Source organism: Pleurodeles waltl, chromosome 1_1, assembly GCF_031143425.1.
Source record: "Pleurodeles waltl isolate 20211129_DDA chromosome 1_1, aPleWal1.hap1.20221129, whole genome shotgun sequence".
Classification (NCBI taxonomy): domain Eukaryota; kingdom Metazoa; phylum Chordata; class Amphibia; order Caudata; family Salamandridae; genus Pleurodeles; species Pleurodeles waltl.
Window position 1 is genome coordinate 749,867,561 of NC_090436.1, and position 14,121 is coordinate 749,881,681.

Here is a 14,121-nt window from a genome sequence, read left to right on the forward strand (position 1 = left end):
GTTGTTCTCAACTTTTCGTAGTCAATTTGTACCGCAAATGGCACATTCGTAGTAAATTGTTACTGTGAATAGCACATAATTACACAAATTGGCATAATTGTAGGAATTTTACGTAACACACATAATGAAAGATTTACGAAATTAAGTGAATTATGCCCGCATAATGCAAATTTTGCCTAGGACTACTTAGTGTCCCCAACGTTTTTCATCTTAATTTGTCATAAGAAAGACAGTGGAACTAACTATATCCATATTTAAATGACAAGTCAATAGAAAATCTATAGGAAAGATAGCCCACAGACAAACAACCAGCCCAGATTCATTGACAACGGGTTACCTTATGGGTGATTAAAAACCGGCCAGTGATGGAGCTAAGTAAATTGCTTGCCTGTACCACCAACAAGCATCAGGGGTATATAGCAACAAATGCAGTGCTTCAAAAGGCTTCAAAGGGGGTTACCCAGTATCTGGAGACCAAGTCCAGGAGAATGTAGATTCCACTAAGCTGGAGGGATCACTGCCCACCATCCCAGATGCTAAGGCTTATATCTGTCCCAGAGAATACAGGGATGCCATCAGAAACCATTCGTTTGACAACTCTTCTCTTTTTGACTTTTTTCTTGCTTAATTTTGAGTAGCAGACTGTTGGATCACACTGTAACTCTGTCAAACCTCTTTGGCTGAGATCAGCAAAAGAAGGAAAGTCACAGATGGAAGCTAGTCAGTAAATTCCTATTGTCCTATCCGGGAAGTGTCCTAACTGTAGCAGAAACTGATCGGCTCCAGTTGAACAACTCATGAAAACACCACCGTGGCAACAAGAGTAGGTAAGGAGAATCCAGTCCTACGGCACTGTTTGCCTGCTATATATACCTCTCTTTATGATATGCGGGCAGCAACATTTAATTGAGTTCTTCTTGTAAATGTATTTTACTTTACATTTTTTTATTCCATTAGATTCGAATGTTTTTTTCGATTCCAAAGCTTTCCAAGAACACTCTTGGGAATGCTGGTGAACAGCAAAAATTAATAAAAGTAAGTCTTAGCAGAAGCGGACATCTACACAAGTTATTTTCCTACCTAATTGTGATTCAGACCCTATGTTTTGACTCATATTTCAACGCTGCTGAATGTTTAATTAATAATTTGATTAATATTTTTCCTCGTAGACAATTTATTAGACAACAGGTTTGCTCATTTACTCATTTGGATGGTTGTTTGTTACCTTTTGAACTGGAGAGGGTTTGAGGGCAATGTGTATTGATGTTACTGAATATGGTTTTTCTTAATTTAAATATGTATTTAATTTTGCAATTCGGTTTGCTTAAGTGCTATTAGGTTCCCTAATTAAAACGCCAAACTCCTGTTAGGCTTATTAGGATAGTACTGTTGATTTAAACAATGTATCTGGCCTGATTATTATAATTTCTAACACACTGGGTGATACATTAAAAATAAAAAAAAGTAACTGCATAAAGGTAAGTGTAGATTTACTATCTATATACCATGAAGATATATCACCAAATGCATATATGTGGACTTACTTATCTGTTGATGTTTTATTTTCAATATTTTGTCATCTATGCTATGTCTGATCGATGTTCGGGTGTTGATATTCAGGGTGCACACCTAACTTTCTGGGTGCCCTATAATACAAATGCAGAGTGTTCCTGGTTTGCACAGGGGACTATAATGCACAAATCTGAAAATAGCTAGCTCAGTCTGGTGCATGTTCCCATTATGGAACACGTGCCCGGCTGACTCTCAGTCTTAGGGACGTGGTTCGGATGGTTGTATAATATTTCAAAGAATGCCTTTACCGTGCATGCCTCCACACAGTCTTTACAATGCACACCTTTACCAGGCAGATGGCTTTATCATGCATGCACTTACTGTGCATCCTCCTGACCTCTCGGCTGCGTTCGACACCGTCTGCCACCACACCCTACGCTCAATCCTCAGCAATGCTGGAATCCGCAACAGAGCCCTGGACTGGGTCACCTCCTTTCTCTCCGGCAGAACCCAGAGAGTCCGCCTCCCCCATTCCGCTCTTAGGCCACCGAAATGATCTACAATACCCGGCTCGCTAACATCGCCTGATCCCACACCCTCAACATCATCTCATATGTGGACGACACCCAGCTGATCCTCTCCCTCACCAAGGACTCCGCCAAGACCTACCTCCACGAAGGAATGAAGGCCATCGCCGAATGGATGAAGAGCAGCTGCCTCAAACTCAATTACGACAAGACGGAAGTCCTCATCTTCAGCTCCACCCCCTCCGCATGGGATCACTCCTGGTGGCCTGTCACTCTTGGAACCACTCCGATTCCCACCGACCATGCACGCAACCTAGGATTCATCTTGGACCTCTCACTATCCATGACCCAGCAAGTCAACGCCATCTCCTTCTCCTGTTTCAACACCCTCCGCATGCTCCGAAAGATCTACAAATGGATACTTACCAAAACCAGAAGAACAGTCACCCAAGCCCTCGTAAGCAGCAAACTGGACTACGGCAATGCCCTCTATGCAGGAACCACGGCCAAACTCCAGAAGAGGCTGCAACGCATCCAGAACACCTCTGCACGCCTCATCCTGGACATACCCGCCACTGCCACATCACAGACCACCTGAAAAACCTGCACTGGCTCCCAGTCAACAAGAGAATCACCTTCAAACTCCTCACCCACGCTCTCAAAGTACTGCACAACACCGGACCAGAATATCTCAACAGACGACTCTCTTTCCACACCCCGACCCGGCATCTCCGCTCTGCCGACCTCTCCCTCGTAACTGTCCCATGCGCCCTTTAGAACTACAACCGGCGGTAGATCTTTCTCGCACCTCGCCGCCAAAACGTGGAACACTCTTCCCACCCACCTGCGCCAGACCAAAGACCTCCTTACCTTCAGGAAACTTCTCAAGACCTAGCTTTTCGAACAGTAGCAGCACCTCACCCCACAACCTTCTCCCCCCTCCCTTCCTCAGTGCATTGAGACCCTCACGGGTGAGTAGTGTGCTTTACAAATCCATGATTGATTGATTGATGCATATTAAGTAAATTTAATGGAGGTGAAATCTGTGTGTGTGTACACACACACACACACACATACAGATTTTACCTACCTTAAATGTATTTACCATGCATGGTAAATGTGTGTGTGTATGTATGTGTGTGTGTGTGTGTGTGCATAAACACACACACACACACATAGATTTTACCTACCTTAACATGCGTGGTAAATGGTAAATGCATGAGTGGGAAATATATTCACTTAAAAAAAGCAAAGGTGACAGGGACGTTATAGTAAGGCTCACATTTTACAAAACCATAGAAATTCACCTGTTAGAGTTATCTCAAGTAACTATAACTCATGCCCCAAGGTATCTATAGCTTGTGCCCCCGCCATGCACAGTTTTTTTTGCCAACAATTTTACTGCAAATACTACATTGAAATTATCCAAGATGTCATGAGTGCTGTAATTTGTGGGGTAATTAGCAGTGCATGGCGAGGGCGTGAGTTATAGGTACCTTAGGGCACTAGTTATAGTTGCAGGGGAATTTCTATGGTTTTGTACGTTTAAAATGTGAGCCTAACTAGAACGTCCCTGTAACCTTTGTTTTTTAGGTGAATTTCTATGTTATTTGTAAATGCTTTTTCCTAACTATAACGTCACTGTAACCTTTGTTTTTTTCAGTGAATTTCTATGTTTTTTATTAATATAAAGTAATTTTCATTACTCTATTTTAATCCAACCACCGCCACCCATGGCCAACGGCCGTGCGCATTGGGGATGGACATAGCAGGAGCTGGCCCTGTGGGGTGGTGGTCTCCAGGGCCATCAATGGCTCCTTGAGGGGGGGCACCCCCCTCCAACGTAATCTAACACCAGGGACGTGGTGGTCCCCAGGGCTTTGGGGTGTGAAACAGACCCCCCTCCTTCTTTTAGTGAAGCCTCTGGGAGGTGGCGGTTCCTGGGCTGGAGGGGGGCCACACTACCCCTCCGCATATACTTAAAAAAGTCCACAGGACCCCCCTATATTAGTTAAGACATTGTGCCCCAGGGAGGTGGTGGTCCCCACGGTGTGGGGGGCTGCGCGCCCCCCCCGGCATGCAATAGGAACAAACCCCAAGGAGATGGTGGTCCCTGAGGCAAATATAAGGCCCAGAGGGGGGCCCATGCGCCCCCCTCCTTATATTTTCCATATCCCCTAGACCTGGCCTACCCGGGGACATAATAACAAACAAGCGCTAGAGACTGCACTTATTTTTAAAGAAATTATTACAGTGAATTCTCAACAACATCACAAATTTGTGGTAAAAATTTCTTAGAAAGTGGTTGTTTGCTCTGGCGGGGTCCCTTTGGGACCCCAGCACCAGAGCCAAGGGGTCAGGGTGTCTCTTTCCTGGCCCCTTTTACTTTTTTCCCATTTTTTCTTGGGACTCGGCTGAAGCTGAGTCCCATGATGGCTGCCAACACTTCTTGGTTGAAATGTTGGCAGCCAATCAGAGCTCTGTATTTCCCTGCACGCGCTCGCCATTATTCACTACTTATTGGCGACCAGTAGGTAGTTATAGTTAGGACCATCTTTCCATAGAAAAAGCATTTTTTTCCTTTATAAGCACAGTGGCATCATGGGACTTTTTAGTTATTCCTGCATTACACTTTTCAATTACAAAACATTACTACTTGCCTTTGGGCCCTTTTACAAATACTGGGCAGCATCGGTATTGCAAACATTTCTTCATTACAGGATTGCCCTACGGCCCTTTTGGAGTTACACCTTTTATTTGTAAAGAAGAAATGATTGCGAAAAGTGGTAATGTTTTGTAAATGAAAAGTGTGATGCAGCACTAACTACAAGTCCCATGATGCCACTGTGCTTATAAAGCACAAGCTAATTGTAACAATGTGTGCTCAGACTGATACCAATGGAACCGCATTGTGGGGTCTGATGGAATGCTGCTTATTCAATAAACGGAATGTTAAAAGATTAAGCCTTCGGGAGTGCGGCAATCTGTTTTTAGGGATGCATATGGGTATTGTGGTCTGAACCCAAGCCAGTACCAGCAGCTGTGAGCGCCTTGCTGCAGATTGGTTTGTTTTCGGATATACATATATATATAAAAATCCTAAAACAGAAGAGTTAATTGGGAGGATTAAAGAGGGCTTCCAAAGCTTCTCCTTCTGAGCGAATATTAAAGTGCAGATAAAGAGGTTTTAGCCATTTTTCCTGTCCGAGGCTAAAGCCGGACAAATAAATAGAACATGTTTACAATTCTGCACACCCATTTGACATAGATCGCAATTATTATCAGAACCATCACATTTGGAGGTAAGATCTCTAAGGGGCAATCTACCTAATTTCAGCAAAAGGTACAAGCGCCTTGTCCCATGGGGAAGAGTCCCAGAAAGGTAAGGCTGAGATTGTTCAAGAGTTACTGATTCGGTTAACCTGGACAGTCTCCTTTTATTACTGCAGAACTGTAAATCAGAGGAGAAACTTTCAACCAGGACGTTACTTTTAAAAGAGTTTTAAGAGTAGTGGGCTGGGAGGATTGAATCAAATCATGGTTTAGCTCCAGCAGTTGTAAAGCTAGATTACAATTTTTAAAAAACATGGATTTTTCTTTCAATCTATTAAAGATTTCTAAAAAGCTAGATTTCTTAAGGTAGCTGCCTGACTGTGGGCTAAACTATAAGCCCTCCTAACCACAGCCACAAGGCCCAATATGAAAACATTCTTAATACCAAATTCGAGCCTTAAGGCTGCCACTGAGACCGAGTTATTACACAGGGCTAATCGTCTTAATATCTGCCCTTCCGTCCTATCTAAAAAATTCCATTTAGAGATATCTTTGCCCTAAAGAGCATACAGGAGAGTGGCCGGGACCTTTGTTTGATATGCCGTTAATAAGTGGTGGAAATGATGCCAGCCAACTGCTGTAAAAAATGCAGCTAAACCTTGTGCTTGAGATAAAGCCTTCGAGACATTATTGCACATGTGATCATTATCACTGAGTGAGGAGGAAAAGGTTTTCCCCAAAAAACAGTAGGATTTTACCCGCTCTAGCTTGTATCACCCCAAAAACCAAGAAAAGTTAATTTTCTTGCCCAGTTTTTTCCCCAAGAAAAGATATAATTTGAGATTTGGATTGATTAATCTGTAGATGATGCTATGTAGAATATTGATGTAACGCCGCCAAGCGCTGATTTAAACCTTTTGGGGTAAGGTTAATCACAAATATAACATCTGCATATAGGAGACAAGACAGAGGATATCCTCCAATTTTCGGTGAAAACACACCCACATTTTTTTTTAAACTGGGCAGGTAGGAAATAGAATTAAAAAACCATTGAAATTCACTGAAAAAAAACAAAAGTTAATGGACATTATAGTTAGGTTCTGGATTTACTCGTACAGAACCATAGAAATTCAGCAGTTATAGTTAGAGTTATTTCTGGTAACTATAACTTGCCCCTTAAATTATGACTCACTCTTTCGCTATACACAGCCAATTACCCCAGATATTACAGCACTCATGAGATCTTCTATAACGTCATTAAAAAGATGAATGAAACATGAGCAGTGAACGTATTGAAGAGAAAACTGTGCATGGCGGGGGTGCAAGTTATAGTTACCTTAGGGAGCAAGATATAGAGGGTCATTCTGACCCTGGCGGTCATTGACCGCCAGGGTCAATGACCACGAGAGCACCGCCAACAGGCTGGCGGTGCTCTCAAGGGCATTCTGACTGCGGCGGTTTGGCCGCGGTCAGAAAGGGAAAACCGGCGGTCTCCCGCCGTTTTTCCGCTGCCCTCAGGAATCCTCCATGGCGGCGCAGCTTGCTGCGCCGCCATGGGGATTCCGACACCCCATACCGCCATCCTGTTCCTGGCGGTTCGCCCGCCAGGAACAGGATGGCGGTATGGGGTGTCGTGGGGCCCCTGGGGACTGCAGGGGCCCCCGTAAGAGGGCCCCACAAAGAATTTCAGTGTCTGCCTAGCAGACACTGAAATTAGCGACGGGTGCAACTGCACCCATCGCACCTTCCCACTCCGCCGGCTCCATTCGGAGCCGGCTTCCTCGTGGGAAGGGGTTTCCCGCTGGGCTGGCGGGCGGCCTTCTGGCGGTCGCCCGCCAGCCCAGCGGGAAACACAGAATCACTGCAGCGGTCTTCAGACCGCGGAGCGGTGTTCTGTCGGGGGAACTCTGGCGGGCGGCTTCCGCCGCCCGCCAGAGTTAGAATGACCCCCATAGTTACTTGAAATAAGTCAAACTATAACTGCTGATATTCTATGGGTTTTTTTTACGAGTAAAGTCAGAACCTAAATATATATACATGTATATAAATGTATATGTATATTACCTACTGGCAGTCGCCAGTAGGTAGAGTTAGGACCTAGTTTCCATAGAAAAAGTGTTTTTCGACTTGGCTATATCTTTAGCACCCTTTGACGAATCTTCATGAAATTTTCCAAAAAGAGTGTCTTGTTGGGTCTTGTGCACGGAAAGTTCCATGGTGATCTGGTAAGCAGGGGCTGAGAGAAAGGGGAGTCAAAAAAAGTGAATTTCCGATGTTAATTCCCATAGAGATTTTAGACACAACTGCAGCCCAAACCGCTGAATGCCATCACACCAAATTTGGCAGAAAGGTAGCTCTTGGTCCGGAAAGCACACTTTTTGTCATTTGGTGTAATCTGCTCAGTAGTTTTCAAGATATTAAAGGAAATCGAAATTTGTATATCTGAGCGGAGCCTAAGCACAGATTTCACGATGAGATGTGATTGGCTGTCAGCACTTCAACCAGAAAGCGATGGCACCCATCTTTGGAGCAATATACATGATAGCACCCCACTGAAATGCATAGTAGAAAATGGCAGGTTTTGAGGGTCACAAAAAGGAGAACATATAAAGGGTGATAACAGATTTTAGTTACAATATAATTTGTTGCTAAGGTGATTTTACCCTGTGAAAAAGCCTTCTGCTGGGATTCATGAATCATGTTTGAGAGAAAACAGCTTTCTCATGATTTTCCCATAGAGGTTATGGAAGGTTCTCCAGAAGCTAAAATAAGAGCATATTTTCTGTAAATTCGCACTATCTTTCCCAGCCATATGAGAATGAAATCTGAACCTCTCAGTAAAACATGTACTTCCAAGAGGAGCAGCCTGTCAGTTGAGTCCCTTGTGTTCTACTGCAGTCTCCCAGAATGTTCTAAGGAACAATTAGAGTGCTAAAAGTCTGACTTATGACAAAAGTGTGGCACACCTGAAGCCATCTTGACTGAATCAAACTGGCGCCCTCATCATGCACTGCTGACTACCCCAGATATTACATAACTCATGACATCGTCTATGACATTATTGATAATATCACTGTAACATTTGACGTAAAATTATTGATGAGAAAACTGTGCATGGCGAGGGTGCGAGTTATAGTTACCTTAGGGTTTGAGTTATAGTTACTTGAAATAACTATGGGCCTCATTCCGATTCTGGCGGGCGGCGGGCGCCGCCACTTGGCCGCTCCGCGGTCAAAAGACCGCGGAGGCCATTCTGGCTTTCCCGCTGGGTCGGCGGGCGACCGCCAAAGGAGCGCCCGCCGGCCCAGCGGGAAAGGCCCTGCAACGAGGAAGCCGGCTCCGAATGGAGCCGGCGGAGTTGCAGGGGTGCGACGGGTGCAGTTGCACCCGTCGCGATTTTTACTGTCTGCAAAGCAGACAGTGAAAATCCTGCTGGGGCCCTGTTAGGGGGCCCCTGCACTGCCCATGCCAGTGGCATGGGCAGTGCAGGGGCACCCAGGGGCCCCGCGACACCCGTTCCCGCCATCCTGTTCCTGGCGGGTTTTACCGCCAGGAACAGGATGGCGGGAAGGGGGTCAGAATCTCCCTTGCAGCGCCGCCATGGAGATTCAGCCCAGCCGGGGGAAATCCGGCGGTAAACCGCCGGACCCGGCTGGGCGACCGCGGCTGTAAAGCCGCGGTCAGAATAACAGAGGAAGCACCGCCAGCCTGTTGGCTGTGCTTCCGTGGTCGTTGACCCTGGCGGTCGATGACCGCCAGGGTCAGAATGACCCCCTATATCTATAACAGCTGAATTTCTATGGTTTTGTGTGTGTAAAATCTGAACCTAATTATAAGATCCTATAAACCTTTAATTTTTTCAGTGAATTTCTTCGATTTTTTTAAATACTATTTGCTACCTATAATGTTCCTGTCACCTTTGTTTTTTTCACAGGGGCCTATCTTGGTCAGTTACACTGGGGGGTGTGACCTTCAGGTTTTCCAACAATCACGCTGGCATATATGTTAAAATACATTATACAACAAGCAGGGTGCATGAGAGTAGTGTAAGGCGCAGTGGAAAGGGATTTAAATGCGGATATAATATTTTTTTAAATAGGCAACAATTTTGGGGACTTCGATTACAAAGTGGAAAGGGAAAGGAACATGAATTGGTAGGGGTACTAAGTGAGAGAAAACATATGCTATAAAATGACAAACATTTTTGAGGCTTTCAAAACAGAAAAAGGGAGGGAGTGTTTTGCCACTGTGTATGCAAAAATCCCCATGAAATCCAGCTGTCGCCTCACCATATTCAACTGAAAGCATCTGTACTCAAATATATTCATCAGAAAATATATTTATTAGGGGGTTTTAACAACCTAAACGCCTGACCTCCCCCCCCCGAAACTACACCCCTGTTTTTTCAGTGAATTTCTATGTTCTAATGGCATTTCCTCACTGTAACGTCCCTGTAACCCTTGCTTTTTACAGTGACTATCTTATTTATTTTACAAAAACATAATTATTCAATTTATTAAACACACTTAACTATAACATTACTTTAACCTTATATTTTTAAGTGATTTTAATCCACAAATGTTTTAGGTAAAAAATCTATATAAAAATATATCAAAAACATAACTTTAATTATTTTAAAACAAACAATTGTGTTGTTTTATTTATGTCGTATAACATTCTGGATCTGCTAAAAGCCCAGCCCATGCATACTTCCTGTTCCAGGTTTCACAGCAGAACTGCAGATCCGGCGTGATTTTGAACAACATTTTAAATCATAGATGAACACTATTAAATTGATGGTTAAAGTAAGTGATTTAAAAAAATAACATAGACACATATTCCAATATCCAGGATTTTTAATACATGTTTTCAGATTTGTGGTGATGTCACAGCACCGTTGCAAGGGATCCACGAATCCCATGTGAAACAGCAAAATATACACTTGATTGATTGGAACACCTGCCAACCTCTTACACAGAAAATTCCTTTCCATTTCTTCTTCTTTGGGTGTGTCTCCTTAGTCTTGACACCTCAGCTGAGGTGGAACTCTTTGTTTTTTTCTAGTGTTTTTTGTGACCCATCATACAAAATGGCATCAGGAGGAGAAAGAAAGCAGGAGGAAGATCAGCAGGAACAAGAGTAAGAAAAACAGCCACAAAAAAAGATCCAGTGCATTTAATGTTTTTTCAATACCATTTAGAGAACAAAATGGTATTAGCAAAGGTTGTTAAATGCAACCTTTGTAATAAAGAACTTTCCAGAGGGACAACAAAAAAGTACTCTCATGGGATGCGCAGCATGTTAAAATATCTCTGAATCATACACCCTCAACAACTGGCGACAGCGGAAATCAGGAGGGACGCACCACATGCATCAACATCAAGGGCTGCAGCTCAACTTGCTCCTGGAGACCCGGTTCCTGCTGTCAAACTGCAAACGTTCCTGTAGTGGTACCCCAGATATTGAGAATTGCATTTCATTGAAAAGTGTGCACTTAAATTGTTAGTGTGGGAGAACAGACCATGCCCACATTTGTGCAGGGTGTCATTAACCACAAAGGTAATTATTTTGTTTTTGAAAACACTGTTTGTACAAGTCTTGTGCATTTTTCCAATGATTGTTATAGTTGTAGTTTGTTGTTAAAAAAAAAAGATGAAAACACTAAAAATAAAGGAAACCAGTACCAAAAACATTAAAAACGGTTGTTTTTGGAACCGCCTTTTTTTGTTTAAAGAAAAAAATATGTTATATGTTTTTCAATGTATGAATGACTGCTACCATATGTCTACATATATGTCACTACGAGTGGGTATGTGAGTGGTTGGTTGAGTGGCTGTGTGGGTCTGTGAGTGGGTGTGGTAGTGGTTTTGTAGGTCTGTGAGTGTGTGTGTGACAGTGTGAATGAGTGTGTGAGTGGATGTGTGAGTGCATGAATGTGTGTGTATGTGGATGTGGTAGTGCTTTTGTGGGTGTGTAAGTGTGTGTGTGGTTCTGTGATTGAGTGTACTTTTTTAATTTGGGATCTGGCTCTGCAGATCCATCATGCATTCACACGGGCGTAGCACTGAGCACTATTGTGGATCCACAGATCCCTGCACATTTGAGCAATTACCTGCCTATGAGAGGTCCATCATCAGTCCCATGAGGTCAGGATACCTCAATCCTGACCCCTTATATTGTATTTTATTTTTATCCCCCCCCCCTCCCCAAACCATGTCCCGAATCACTAAATGCCAGACAGAACTTTCCTGTCAGGTTCCAGCCAGCCAATCACAACACTGATGTTGGCGCATGGATTTGCAGATCCACCGCCCTGGATCCAGGGTGGACCCGCATGTGTAGATATACGTAAATCTTTTTCTTTAATAACTCCAAAACTACTAAACAGGTTTACAGCAAATTACTAAAAGATATCTTCCTGTACCAAGATGTAGCTTTCTGCCAAAATTGGTGTAACCCCATTAAGCATTTTGAGCTGTAGTCTTGTCTAAAATCCCAAGGAAATTGCATGGGGAAAATGTGTTTGGTGATCCCCCTTTTTCTTGGCCTCTGCTTAACAAATCACCTTAAAACGTTTCAGAGAGCAGCTAAATTGATTGGTACACTAGTTTTGAAAATTTCGTGAACAATCATCAAACAGTACCAAAGTAATTAGCAAAACAAAAAATGTTTTCCTATGGAAACCAGGTCCTAACTATACCTACTTATGGAGCATTTTTTATTTTGCCTATAACTTTGGCGCCACTTGGCAAATCTTCATGAACTTTTCAAAACGTACAGTTTGGTCATTTCTGCTTCAGACGTGAAAGTTTCAAGGTGATCCATCAAGCAGGGGCTGAGAAAAAGGGCAGTTCCCAAAACGTGCTTTCCCTATTCAATTTTCATTAGGAGCTTTAGACACATCAACAGCCTGAACCACTGAACGGAAATACACCAAATCTGGCACAAAGTTAGATTTTGTTCTGCAGATTACGCTTTTTGTGGTTTGGTGCAAATGCATTCAGTAGTTTTGGGGTAACTTAAGACCAAAAAATATAGATATCTAGGGACGCCGATCCTCTGCAGATCCAACTGTCCTGTGCTGCTATCTGATTGGCTGCCAACACTTCAACAAGGCAGTGTTGGTATCCATCTAGGGACTCGGCTGCAGCCAAAACAAAGAAAAGGGGCCAGGGTACCCTGACCCCTTAGCCCTGGTAATGGGCTCTTTGAGGGATCCCACCAGGGCTAAAAAGATTTTTTTTTAAAAATCTGAAAAATCCACGGATAGATCCAGAAATGTTTCTGAGTTTGAAAATAAATAAATGCGGTCTCCCACGCTGAGTGGCATTTGGGACTTAATAGGGGGGGGGGAGGCAAGAAATTCAGCAGTTATTATTACCTGAGATAAATATATGTATATATTTTATATATATATATATATATATATATAACCCCCTGGTGATAGCCAGTACGTATTTAAAGTTAGGACCCAATTTCCATGGGAAAAGCATTGTTTGTTTTGCCTATAACTTTGGTGCCATTTGAAGAATCCTAACAAATTTTCCTAAATAGTTTGCCACTCACTTCAGCTGCTGTGTTGAAAGTTTTGGGTGGTTTGTCAAGTAGGGGATGAGAAAAAAGGGAAGCCCAAAACATGTTTTCATAATGCAATTTCCCACAGAGATTTTAGGCACAACTGCAGCCCGAACAAGAGACGGAATTACACCAAATTTGGTCTGCTTTTTGTAATTTGGTGTAAATCCATGCAGTAGCTTCAGAGATATTAAAGGAAAAATAAATTGTATATCTAGGGACGCAGATACTCCATGGTTCCAACAGATCTCATGCGGAGATCTGATTTGCTGCCAACACTTCAACCAGGAAGGGTTGGTGGCAATTTTGGGACTTGGACTCAACTGAGTCCCAAAAATAAGTAAAAAAAAAAAAAACGAAACCAGGGCAGGGTAGAAATACCCTGATACTCTAGACCTGTTGGTTGGCTCCCCCAGGGACTTCACCTGGGCCAAAAAGCATTGTTTTAAAGTTTTTGCTGTGAAAATCACGGTGGGTCCACAGACACTGGCAAAATATTTTTTTTAAAAGCAGTGTTCCCATGCTTGTTTAAAGTTGAGCCCCTAGGTGGGCAAGGTTTAGCAGGCTAGTTTGAATAATACCTTGGAGGACTGGGGCACACATGGCCCCACTAACTATGGCCGATATCAGCCCTGAGGACCGCCACCTCTCCGAGGCCAGGCCAATGAAATGTAATGGAGGAGGATGGCTGTATGACCCCCCCTTCCCCGGGCATTTACGGCCCAGGGACCACGACCTCCCCTGGACTTGGGCATATTTAGAATGGGGAGGAGGGCTGTGTGACCCTACCTCTCGTTCTGTTTTCAGCTCCGGGGACCACCACCTCACTGGGGCAGGCCCTGCAGCAACAAAGAAGGGGGCCTCGCAACCCCCCTCCTAGTGCCATAAAACGCCCTGGGGACTGTCACCACCATGGGCCAGTTCCCTATGTCCAAAAGTGGCCATCCTTGGGCCACAGTAGATTGCTGTCACTTGGGGAGACCTTTGACAGCTCCCCCCAAGTAAGAGCAAACAGTAAGTCTGCTCCCAAAAGGCAGGAGCAGGAAATCTGCTCCCGCTCACTAGGAGTGGAGTTTTTATTTGTTTTCCTACCCACTGTGAAGCGAGCAGGAAAACAGATGAAAGAATTGCTTCTGCATGCAAGGAGCAGCGTTTTGTTCTGCTCCCTGTGTGTGGGAGCAATGCTGACTTCCGCTGGAGGAAGGGATCCAGCAGGGACCGCAGGTGCATTAAG

The 14,121-nt window shown here is 43.8% G+C and overlaps 1 protein-coding gene across 1 annotated transcript in view; it reads right to left on the reverse strand.

Moving 5' to 3' along the window:
* LOC138287249 (rab9 effector protein with kelch motifs-like) overlaps positions 1-14,121 on the reverse strand; it is a 392,655-nt gene that overhangs the window by 364,664 nt on the left and 13,870 nt on the right. The gene's annotated exons all lie outside the window — the stretch shown is intronic.